The sequence below is a fragment of the Desmodus rotundus genome, chromosome 4 (genome assembly GCF_022682495.2).
Source record: "Desmodus rotundus isolate HL8 chromosome 4, HLdesRot8A.1, whole genome shotgun sequence".
NCBI lineage: Eukaryota > Metazoa > Chordata > Mammalia > Chiroptera > Phyllostomidae > Desmodus > Desmodus rotundus.
The window spans coordinates 83,273,597-83,284,819 of NC_071390.1; the positions used below are offsets into that span (position 1 = coordinate 83,273,597).

Below are 11,223 nucleotides of genomic sequence, written 5' to 3' on the forward strand. Positions count from 1 at the left end.
ATAAACATTATATTGTAACCCCAATACACATTCAACTGGAAATAAATCTTTTTCAGATATATTTAGTATATGTGATGCCCTATTCTATTCTACTCTTTCATTACAAATACACTAAAATTGATTTTATGATCCATTAATAAGTTGTAACCTGCAGCTTGAAAAACTATGTCATTTTCCCTTTCTATTAATTCTGTAAGTCTATTAATATTTTGGAAGAATCTTTTCAGTGTTAACCAATAGTCTTTTTAGCTTTGCTCAGATCTTACATATCAAAGGTAAAGGGAATGTTTTCTTAGCCTTTGTTTATTTCAATTCACAGTTATTCATGCAAAACATTGTATCCTGATTCTTCCTGTGGCCGTAGGCATTTTAGTCTCTCTCTTTCTCTGTCTGTCTCTCTCTCCACATCCTTGTGAGGGGACAGATAGACCCATTAAAATTGAATTTTGTCATTTTATGAACTATTGGGAGGTTTGTTGCTTGAGGAGGGTCCAAGGCCATGTCCATAGGAGGCATTTTATCCACTGATTTACATGTGGTTTAAAGCCCTTTCCTAGTGGGTGTTTTGGGTGGTAGTACTAGTGGAGCTGGGCTATTTATCACCCTGGCAATACTCCAGAGTACACTTGGGTGGCTTGGTGTTCCTAACTCACTTCCTAGTGGGTGCCATGGTGTGTCCATTGGAGTCACATACAGCATCCATTCACAGCTCTTCCCTGAATAATGAGAATTAGGGACTTGAATTTCTTGGGCGACTATGAGATTTACTTTTATTTATTTATTTTTTTTGGAAAAGAGAGCTATGTTTAATTACTTATATGAAAATCTTTTCTTCTTTCCCGTCGCTTCCAGGTGCTCCGCCGCAGCCATGCTCCGTCAGATCCTCGTCCAGGCCAAGAAGCACCCCAGCTTGATCCCCCTCTTTGTATTTATTGGAGCTGAAGGTACTGGGGCACTGCTGTATGTCATGCGCCTGGCACTGTTCAACCCAGATGTCTGTTGGGAGAGAAAGAATAACCCAGAGCCTTGGAACAAGCTGGGTCCCAATGAGCAGTATAAGTTCTGCTCAGTGAATGTAGATTACAGCAAACTGAAGAAAGAAGGTCCTGAGTTCTAAATGAAATGTTTCAGTATAAAGCTGCTTAGAATGAAGGTCTTCCAGAAGCCATCCGCACAATTTTCCACTTAACCAGGAAATACTTCCCCCAAATGCACAAAATCATGTTGGTGTATTCTGTTGGGGTTTACACTGATTAATAAATGTTTGAAACTTGAAAAAAAATCTTTTCTATGGAAAAAAATCACGAGGTAGAAAGACTAATGACAACTGCAACAAGCAGCAAATACAAAAAAAAAGGAAAATTTATTTAATTTACAAAAGACTCATATAAATCAAGTGCCAATAAAATAATGGGCAAAAGATAAAGAAGTACAATTTTTAATAGAAAAAGAAATATAAATGGTGCATAAACATAAAAAGATGTTCGAACTCACTTATAATTAAAGACATACAGATCGATGCAATGAATTCCCTCCCCACCACCCCCACCTAGCAGAGTAGAAAAGTAAAAAGTTCGATGATATCCAAAGCTGACATAGGCATGGAGGGAAAGAGTCTCTTGTGCACTTTTCTGGAAGATAGTTAGGCAAGTTGTCTGAAAATTTAGAAAACACATGCCTTTTAACCCAGCAGTCTCACTGCTCACAAGCTACTTTGTGGAACTTTCAAATTTCATCAGGACACACAGACAGGATGTTCATTGGATCATTTAAAAAATTGTATTAGAAAACTGGAAACACCTGAGGTGCCCATTCATGGTGTTTTAGTTTTAAAGTCCATACCGTGGGATTGTATGCAGCTATTAAAAAACCACTGATACCCTGGCTGGTGTGGCTCAGTGGATAGAGAGCACAGGCCTGTGAATGAACTAAAGGGTCGCGGGTTCAATTCCCAGGCAGGGCACATGCCTGGGCTGTGGCCCAGGTCCCCAGCAGGGAGTGTGCGAGAGGCAACCACACATTGATGATGTTTCTCTCCCTCCCTCCCCCACCCTCTCCAAAAATAAATCAATAAAAAAATTTTAAAAAGCCACTGACAAGAATGAGGAGAAAGAACATGTTAGATGGAAAAATTGCCAAGATATATGTTTGAGTTAAAGACAATACCAACAAAAGCTAAGTAGAGAAAACTCTGTCGTTAACTTTGTGAAACAAAAACCAACATGTGCATCTGTGCGCACATGTATGTGCATCTGTGCAAACATTCTGCCTCTCTCCCCAGGCAGTTATTAGACAGTGACTGCAGTGGTTACCTTTGGAAAGCATTTTTTTTTCACTTTTAATTTCGTATCTTTCTGGACATCCAACTTTCCTAACCTTTTATCACATGACTTTTACTTATTTATTCTTTTTAAGTATATTTTATTGATTATGCTATTACAGTTTTCCCAATTTTTCCCCCTTTATGCCCCCTCTGCCCTGCACCTCACAACCCTCCAGCATCCCCCCATTAGTTCGTGTCCATGGGTTGTACATATAAGTTCTTTGAGTCCTCTGTTTCCTCTGCCATTTTTGATCTCTCCCCGTCTATTTTATGCCTACTAATTATGCTTCTTCTTTCCTGTATCTTTCCCCCCCTATTCCTCCCTTCCCCCTCTCCACTGAAAACCCTCCATGTGATATCCATTTCTCTGATTCTGTTCCTGTTCTCATTGTTTGCTTAATTTTTGTTTTCATTGTTTTTCTTTTCTTTTAGGTTCAGTTTTTGATTCTTGTGAGTTTGTTGTAATTTTACTGTTCATATTTTTGATCTTCTCTTTCTTAGATAAGTCTCTTTAGCCTTTCATATAATAATGGCTTGGTGATGATGAACTCCTTTAACTTGACCTTATCTGGGAAGCACTTCATCTGCCCTTCCATTCTAAATGATAGCTTTGCTGGATAGAGTAATCTTGGATGCAGGTCCTTGCCTTTCATGACTTCAAATACTTCTTTTTAGCCCCTTCTTGCCTGCAAGTTTCTTTTGAGAAATCCACTGATAGCTTTATGGGCGCTCCTTTGTAGGTAACTCTCTCCCTCCCTCTTGCTTCTTTTAGGATTCTCTCTTTATCTTTAATATTGGGTAAATTGATGATGATGTGCCTTGGTGTGTTCCTCTTTGGGTCCAACTTCTTTGGGACTCTCTGGGCTTCCTGGACTTCCTGGAAGTCTATTTCCTTTGCCAGATTGGGGAAATTTTCCTTTATTATTTTTTCAAATAATTTTTCGATTTCTTGCTGTTGTTCTTTTCCTTCTGGTACCCCTATAATTCGGATATTGGAATGTTTCAGGTTGTCTCAGAGATTCCTAAGTCTCTCTTCATTTTTTTTGAATTCCTGTTTCTTCATTCTCTTCCAATTGGATATTTATTTCTTCCTTTTGTTCCAAATTGTTGCTTTGAGTGCTGTTTTTTTTCCTGTCATTGTTGGTTTTCTGAATATTTTGCTTTGTTTCATTTTGGGTATCTTTCATTTTTCGACCAAGCTCAATCAGTTCTGTGAGCATTTTGATTACCAGGGCTTTAAATTCTCCACCAGATAGGTTGGCTATCTCCTCATTGCTTAACTCTCTTTCTGAAGCTTTGCTCTATTCTTTCATTTTGGCCCTATTTCTTTGTTCAGGGCCCCTGTTAAGTTTTAAGAGGGCAGGGCCTTAGGTATTCACCAGGGCAGGGCAAACCTCCTTGCTTCGCTGAGGTGCTGTCTGAGGGGGAGGGGCCAGAGAGGGAACAATGCAGCTCACCTGCTCATCTCTAGCCCACTTTCCAATGAACTCTCATATAAGACTGGGAGTTTCTCCCACCACTGCAACCACCGTAGTCCACAGTCAGCTCTCAGTTTCCTGTTCAGTCAGCCCTGCCCACACGGTCCACTGCCTTGCTGTGGGTTCTTACAGGTCTGGTTGTTCTGTTTGTCTGTTTCTTTAATTCCTTGGTTGTCAGAGTTCCATGCCATTTGATTTTCTGGCACTTCTGGTTGTTTATTGATATTAGATTGGTCGTTATCCTCCTTTTGGTTGTGCGAGGAACACCTATGCCTCCATCTTGGCCGGAATTCTGGAGATTACTTTTAGAGTCCAATAATGCTATAGGTCTGTCTGTACTTATGTTGGATTTTAATAATTATTGGCATCTATGTAGCCATCTGGGTTTCAGGAATTGAGTTAAAGACTTCACACCCATTATCTTATTGCATCCCCATAGCAATTATTATTATTTAATATTAGCAAAAGACTAGATTGGCAGGTGACATTTTTTCAGTAGACATTTAGAAGAGTTGGGGAGGGTTGAATCAGAAAATGTGATGAGAAAGGAAGTGGTAGAGCTGAGGTTTAAACACACACACACACACACAATTAAGTTTGAGGAGTTTTACTGTCCAAGTTAAGCCTGTCTCACTTTCTTCTTTTGCTGGCCTTGATCATCTGAGCTCTGTCATCATCTGTTTTAGCCAACATTATGACAGTTTAAATCACAGAATTTTCTATCTTTGGCTTTTCTCATTTAGAAAAGAGGATTGTAACTGGCTCTTAGATCGGAAGTTATTTTGTAATCACAGGCACACTCAGCTTTCATGTGGAGGACATTTCAGTTCTTTTTTGAGGCAATGGCTCTCAAGTACTAGTGTGCACATGCAAAAAGAATCTGAGAAGCACCTCTAAAAAGCAGATTCCTAATTTCCACTAAGAAAGATTCTGATTTAACAGGTCAAAGGTGGTTTCCTGAAATCTTTTTTAGCAAATTTAGATTTCACAGTTTGAATCAAGGTGACTCAGATTCCTGTTATCCAGGAACCACACTGTAAAAAATGCTGATTCTAGATACTACAAGGTGTGTGTAGGAGTGATCCACATCACTGGCCTGACCCCTTCTTAGGCCCATCTTTAAAACAGTTTTAGAAAGAACCTCAAATATTTTTATTAAGGACAATAACAATAATATTTGCTAATAACAACCATGGATGATGAGAGTTAAACAGTGGTTCAGAGCTATCTAAAATGTCTCAGCCTCATCCAATTACCTCAGATACAGGACCCCTGCACAAAGGGAGGCTAGAGACCCTTTTGTTCCTGAGGCAGAGGCTATGAATTGCTCTCCCATATCTGAGTGCTCCTCCAAAGTTCCCAGCTTCTCTTGAACTTGGGTTGGCTCTGTGAATTGGTGCTGGCCAACAGAATGTGAACAAAAATAAAGAACCACTTCTAGACCTGATCCCTGAAAAACAGGCACATCTTGGAGATACTGTGGGTTTGGTTCAAGACCACTGCAAAGGTGAATATTGCAATAAAATGAGTCACATGAGTTTTTTGGTTTCCTACTACACGTAAGATTTATGTTTATACTATGCTGTATTCTATGAAGTGTGCAATAGCATTTTGTCTAAAAAATGTACATACCTTAATTCCAAATACTTTATTGCTAAAAAATGCTAGCCATCATCTAAGTCTATTGGAAAAATGATGATGATAGTCTTGATCTATTCAGGATTGCCACCAATCTTCTGGCTATAAAAAATACACAATATCTGTAAAGCACAATAAAATGAAGTATGCCTCAACACACAATAGACTTTTATGTTCTCAGTCTCCCCTCCCCATATTTCGATAAGTAGTGCCAAGGTCACCGTAAAGCTAGAAGTTGGTAGAACAAGATGGAAACAACCTGGGTTCCTTAGTCATTGCCTACAGGAGCATATCTCACCTACACTGAATTGTGACATGACCAAAATGAGTCTGTTGTACCAAGCCATTGCAACTTTGGGGCTTATTAATTTAGGCAGCATAGTCTATCCTGTCCCGACTAATTCATTGCTATTTATTGGCAACTAATTAATAATCATAATAGAAATCTACCTTTACAGTAGCAGAACAGACTAATTTGAACTGATGCCCCAAGGGCCAATAGCCTAGTAGAACAAAGTCTGTGCAATCTTGGTGTTGCTCTTGCCCTTCAAACCAGTAGCCTACACAGAACTATTCCACTGAAATATTTTCTTAAAAGTATAAAAGTCAATCTTGTTTAGCATGCAAGGAATACACTTTTTAATCTATGAAAAATTTCTGGCCCTATATCTCAAAGTTGATAACCATTTCTTACTGCTTCATCTATAGAAGATTATGAACTCCTTCAAATTTCAGAAATGGGATGGTGTCCAAGAATTAAATGGTCCTTACATTCAACAGCTGCTGCCTATTCAATGGAAAAATAGAAACTAACATGGCCTCTAAAAGAATGAAAACTCTCAAAACCTTTGGCTGTAAACTCCCATGGGGGTTGCAGCAGGAGAAACTCCCAGTCTCACAGGAGGGTTCATTGGAGAGACCCAGAGGGTTCTATAACATACACAAACCCAACCACATAGGAATCAGCACCAGAAGGGCCCAATATGCTTGTGGGTAGCGGAGGAAGTGACTGAAAGCCAGCAGAGAGCCGAGCAAGTGGCACTGTTCCCTCTCTGACCCCTCTCCCACATACAGTGCCACAATGCACCAAAGTGGGTTGCTCTGCCCTGATGAATACCTAAGGCTGTGCCCCTTACAATGTAATAGGCACACCAAGACAAAAAAATAAGGCCCAAATGAAAGAACAGATCAAAACTCTGAAAACAGAACTAAGCGATGAAGAGATAGCCAACCTATCAGATGCATAGTTCAAAACACGGACAATAAGGATGCTCACAGAAATGGTTGACTATGGTTGCAAAATGGAGGAAAAAGTGAAGGCTGTGCAAAGTGAAATCAAGAAAAATATACAGGGAACCAACAGTGAAGGGAAGGAAACTGGGAGTCAAATCAATTATTTGGAGCAAAAGGGAGAAATAAACATTCAACCAAAGCAGAATGAAGAAACAAGAATTCAAAAAAATGAAGAGAGACTTAGAAACCTCCAGTACAACTTTAAACATTCCAAATCTGAATTATAGGGGTGCCAGAAGGAGAAGAGGGAGAGCAAGGAATTGAATACTTACTTGAAAAAATAATGGAGTACTTCCCCCATCTTGCAAAGGAAATAGACTTTCAAGAAGTCCAGGAAGCTCAGAGAGTCCCAAAGAAGTTGGACCCAAGGAGGAACACACCAAGGCACATCATAATTACATTACCCAAGATTAAAGATAAGGAGAGAATCTTAAAAGCAGCAAGAGAAAAGGAGACAGTTACCTACAAAGGAGTGCCCATAAGATTGTCAGCTGATTTCTCAAAAGAAAACTTTGCAGGCAAGAAGGGGCTGGAAAGAAGTATTCCAAGTCATGAAAGGCAAGGACCTACATCCAAGATGACTCTGTCCAGCAAAGCTATGATTTAGAATGGAAGGGCAGATAAATTGCTTCCCAGACAAGGTAAAGCTAAAGGAGTTCATCGTCACCAAGCCCTTATTATATGAAATATTAAAGGGATTTATATAAGAAAAGGAAGATGATCAAAAATATGAACAGTAAAATGACAACAGCCTCACAACTATCAACAACTGAACCTAAAAAGAAAACAAAAACAAAAACAAACTAAGCAAACAACTAGATCAGGAACAGAATCACAAAAATATAGATCACATAGGGGGTTTTCAGTGGGGAGAGGGAAAGGAGAGAATGGGGGAAAACATACAGGAAATAAGATGCATAAATAGATCCAAAATAGACAGGGGTTGGTTAGGAATAGTGTAGGAAATGGAGAAGCCAAAGAACTCATATGTACAACCATGGACGTGAAGTAAGTGGGGGTAATCCTGGTGGGAGGGGGGTGCAGGGCAGAGGGGGGAGAAAGGGGAGAAAAAATGGGACAACTGTGATAGAATAATCAATAAAATATACTTAAAAACATAAAAGAATGAAAACTAATAAAAATCTGAGAAGCTACTACTACCGCTCTTCAAATTTCTTTCTTTTTTTTTTACTCTTCAAATTCTTTCAAAAATGCGATCATTTATCTTGGCCCATTATTGTTCACATAAGCTGTGAATACTGACTTTATTGACTAATCTGAGAAAAACTGTTCTTCTTTCTGTGTGTGCTGGATCAGTGTTATCTAACTGCCCACCACGACATGTTAGTGGGTTACAAATCAATTCAGGGAATTGAAACCACTACAAGCAGTATTACAAAGGAAATATAAGAGCAATTATGAAAGTGTGTCACACATGGTAAGGGTATTTTTATAGTGCATGAAAATTGGTTCTGATATAAACATACACACACACAGAGTCAATTCTTGTTATCAAGGTAGTTATGTTCTGTTCAGTTGCTTTGAATACTGAATTAGTGAACACTGAACCATTGCTCCTAAGGGAAATACAGGGTTAGGTTCCTGCTGGTCTTTGGTCACATTTTCATCCACTGATCAATACGTAACCTTGTTTTATGTGCATTTCTGTTACACTAGCATTGAACTCAATGGCCAATAGCACTATAACTCATGCTTTAATAAAGTTCATTGAACACATATTTTCTCCCAATGACACATCATAGCCTTCTTTTTTCATTTTTATTAAAACAATTTACATTTAATATTAATGTGTATTAGTTTCAGGGGTAAAGCACAGTGGTCAGACAATCATATACTTCACAAAGTGCTCCCCTGATATTTCCAATACCCACCTGTCACCAAACATAGTTATTGTAGTTATTGATTATATTCCCTATACTGTACTGTACATCCTCATGATTATTTTGTGACTACCAATTTGCACTTCTTAATCCCTTCACCTTTTTCACCCAGTCCCTCAACCCCCCTGGAGTGGTTACTGGAGTGAGCCACTTACTGATTGGCTTCTGTCCTTGGGGTTGTCACTGACTGGCAGTCTTTTGGAAGCTTGGGCTATCACTGATTTGCAACCTTTCAGAAGCATAGTTATTGGAGTGAGGCTGTCGCTGATTGGCTGATTTTCAGAGAGTGTGTACCAGTCTGTTATCACCAACTAATGGTGGTTATTTGTTCATCACTTGAGACTTTGGCCAAAGAACAGTCTTTTCTTATACATGAAAAAAATATGTATTTTAATTTTAACTGCCCTTTTTGGTAATGCCTCGGACAAACCTGCAAGGGAGAATGCATTGGATTGTCCATATGTTCGGTTAGTGTTGCCAAATAAGAGGTTTAAGCACCAATTACTGTGGTGAAAAACTAGTGTAAATAACCAACTTTGTGTGATTGTTGAGAAGAGTTGAGTACAGGGCGTTTAAGTCATCCTCACAAAGTCAATTTGGAGAACAGGAAAAATCATTAAAATATAGGACATGTCCTCTGTATTCAGGACATCAGGCAACCTGGTCCCAACCATGTCTTTGGCTCGCTTCTCTATGATCTTCCCAGCATTCACGGCTCATGCTGTAGGTCTCAAGGCTTCTCAAAGGGGAGTGGCCCAAAGTGAGGCTGGACAGTTTAAGATGTTCTAAGCCAGATTAAAGAGTCACTCAAAAGTTTGAATCCAAGTAGTGACGTGATTAGATTTGCGCTTTAGAAAGATCAGTCTGGCATTTGTGTAAGAGATTTGGGAGTGGGGCACGGAAACTGGGAGCTGGTGAGTCTGTTAGGGGTTTTAGCATTCAGGAAGAGAGAAAGAATGAGAGCCAATAGACTTTTGTTTTCACCAAAGATCAGTAATTTATTTACAGTGTTGAAAAAATAACTGTCACAGTTTTGGGTCTTATTTAAAAAGCATCACTTTGCCAATAATCCTAGGAAAGTTTGGTCAGTGACAACTAAAGGACTTGGACTTAGTGAAGAACCAAGAAATCCATAATAGCTCCCCTTATTAGGACTTCTGTGTATGTCGCTGGACACTGAGTAGTTTTCCATGTGGTACCTTCACAGTGTCATTCAGAAATAAGCAATTAATTTGGTGCTATGGCTAAGGGTCAGGTTCTAGGTCAGAATTCTGAGGTTTAAATCTGGGTTCTGTCACTTATTGGTTGTGCCACTGTGAAACCTGATTTCTTCACCTCTGTGATGTAGATAATTGTGTAATCCTGTGTGAACATTTTAAGGATGACATGAGATAATAAGCTTACATTGTTCTCTCTACATAAGTGTTCAACAAGTGTTAGCTACTATTATAACATAGTTTCACAGATGAGGAACTCAATCTTAGATTAGGTTACCTTTCTGAAGTCACACAGAAAGTGACAGGTGGGGGGTTGACCCAGATATGTCTGACTTCAAAGCCTCTGATCTTAATTATTACTCTCTACTAGCGCTTAATATCTGAGACACAGTTTTAAAATGTATATGCACATGAAAGGAGAAAAGTTAAATATTTCTTTTTTCATAGGAAGAAAAGATTATGTGGACTAGTAACTGCTGTGGTTTCCGTCAGAATAAGGCAATGGAAGCTAAGACTGGCCCACGGACAAGTTTGTCACATGAGGTTCAGTTTTAATGTCTTTTTAAATAAAGTTATTTCTGAGAACATTATGCCAACTGTAGACCTGAGGGAAATGGAATAAAAAATTTAGAAAGAATGGTTACCACTTTTTAAAAAACTATGGTTGTTTCTTCAAAAAATAATATTGTATCTGTTTTCCCAATTGCACTAGTATTAATTCAATATTGGGCAATTTAATTGAAGGTTTTTATCCTTTAAATTTATACCAATCAAGGATGCCTTGCTGGGATGTTGTACATCTGCCCACACAGAGAACCACTACTCATGTGCCTTCTGCTGGTTTGTGAGCCAGTTTGAGTCAACTTGAAAAATTTGAATTAAAACATTCTCTCTGTGTCTGTACTGCAATTGCTATTCTTGCCTCAGTTTTGACATTTGGCTCAGCTACGGTTTATCCAAATTTAAGAAAACAGGAAGGCAGAGAGTTCAAAGTCATGCTAATAGAGTTGCCACCAGGTTGAGTTCCATTCCAAATTCTTTCCTAGGAACAGAATAACAATCCTAATTAAGGGGTTGTAGATAACTTGTTTAGTTACGAAATTGGCATAGAAATCTGAGCCCAGATCTTAAATTTTAGTTGTTTGGTTTCCATAATAAATTGGGGTCTATGTTTCCTTTTGGGAGACCTTATTAAAGCCATAGTTTTCACTTATCAATTTATAGGATTTGAAATGGCTTAGTTACTCATTTTATTGAAGTAGAAACTGGCACACAACAAACTGCGCATATTTAAGGCGTACAATTTGATATTCTGACATGTATATATAGGCACCTGTGAAACCAGTGCCACAATTAAGATAATGAAAAGTATC

At 38.7% G+C, this 11,223-nt stretch overlaps 1 pseudogene across 1 annotated transcript; it reads left to right on the plus strand.

Moving 5' to 3' along the window:
- Positions 1-838: 838 nt before the first annotated feature.
- On the plus strand, positions 839-1,282 carry LOC112317834 (cytochrome c oxidase subunit NDUFA4 pseudogene; annotated as a pseudogene). Its single transcript, XR_011651067.1, has one exon. The product of XR_011651067.1 is annotated as a cytochrome c oxidase subunit NDUFA4 pseudogene (transcript).
- Positions 1,283-11,223: the final 9,941 nt, after the last annotated feature.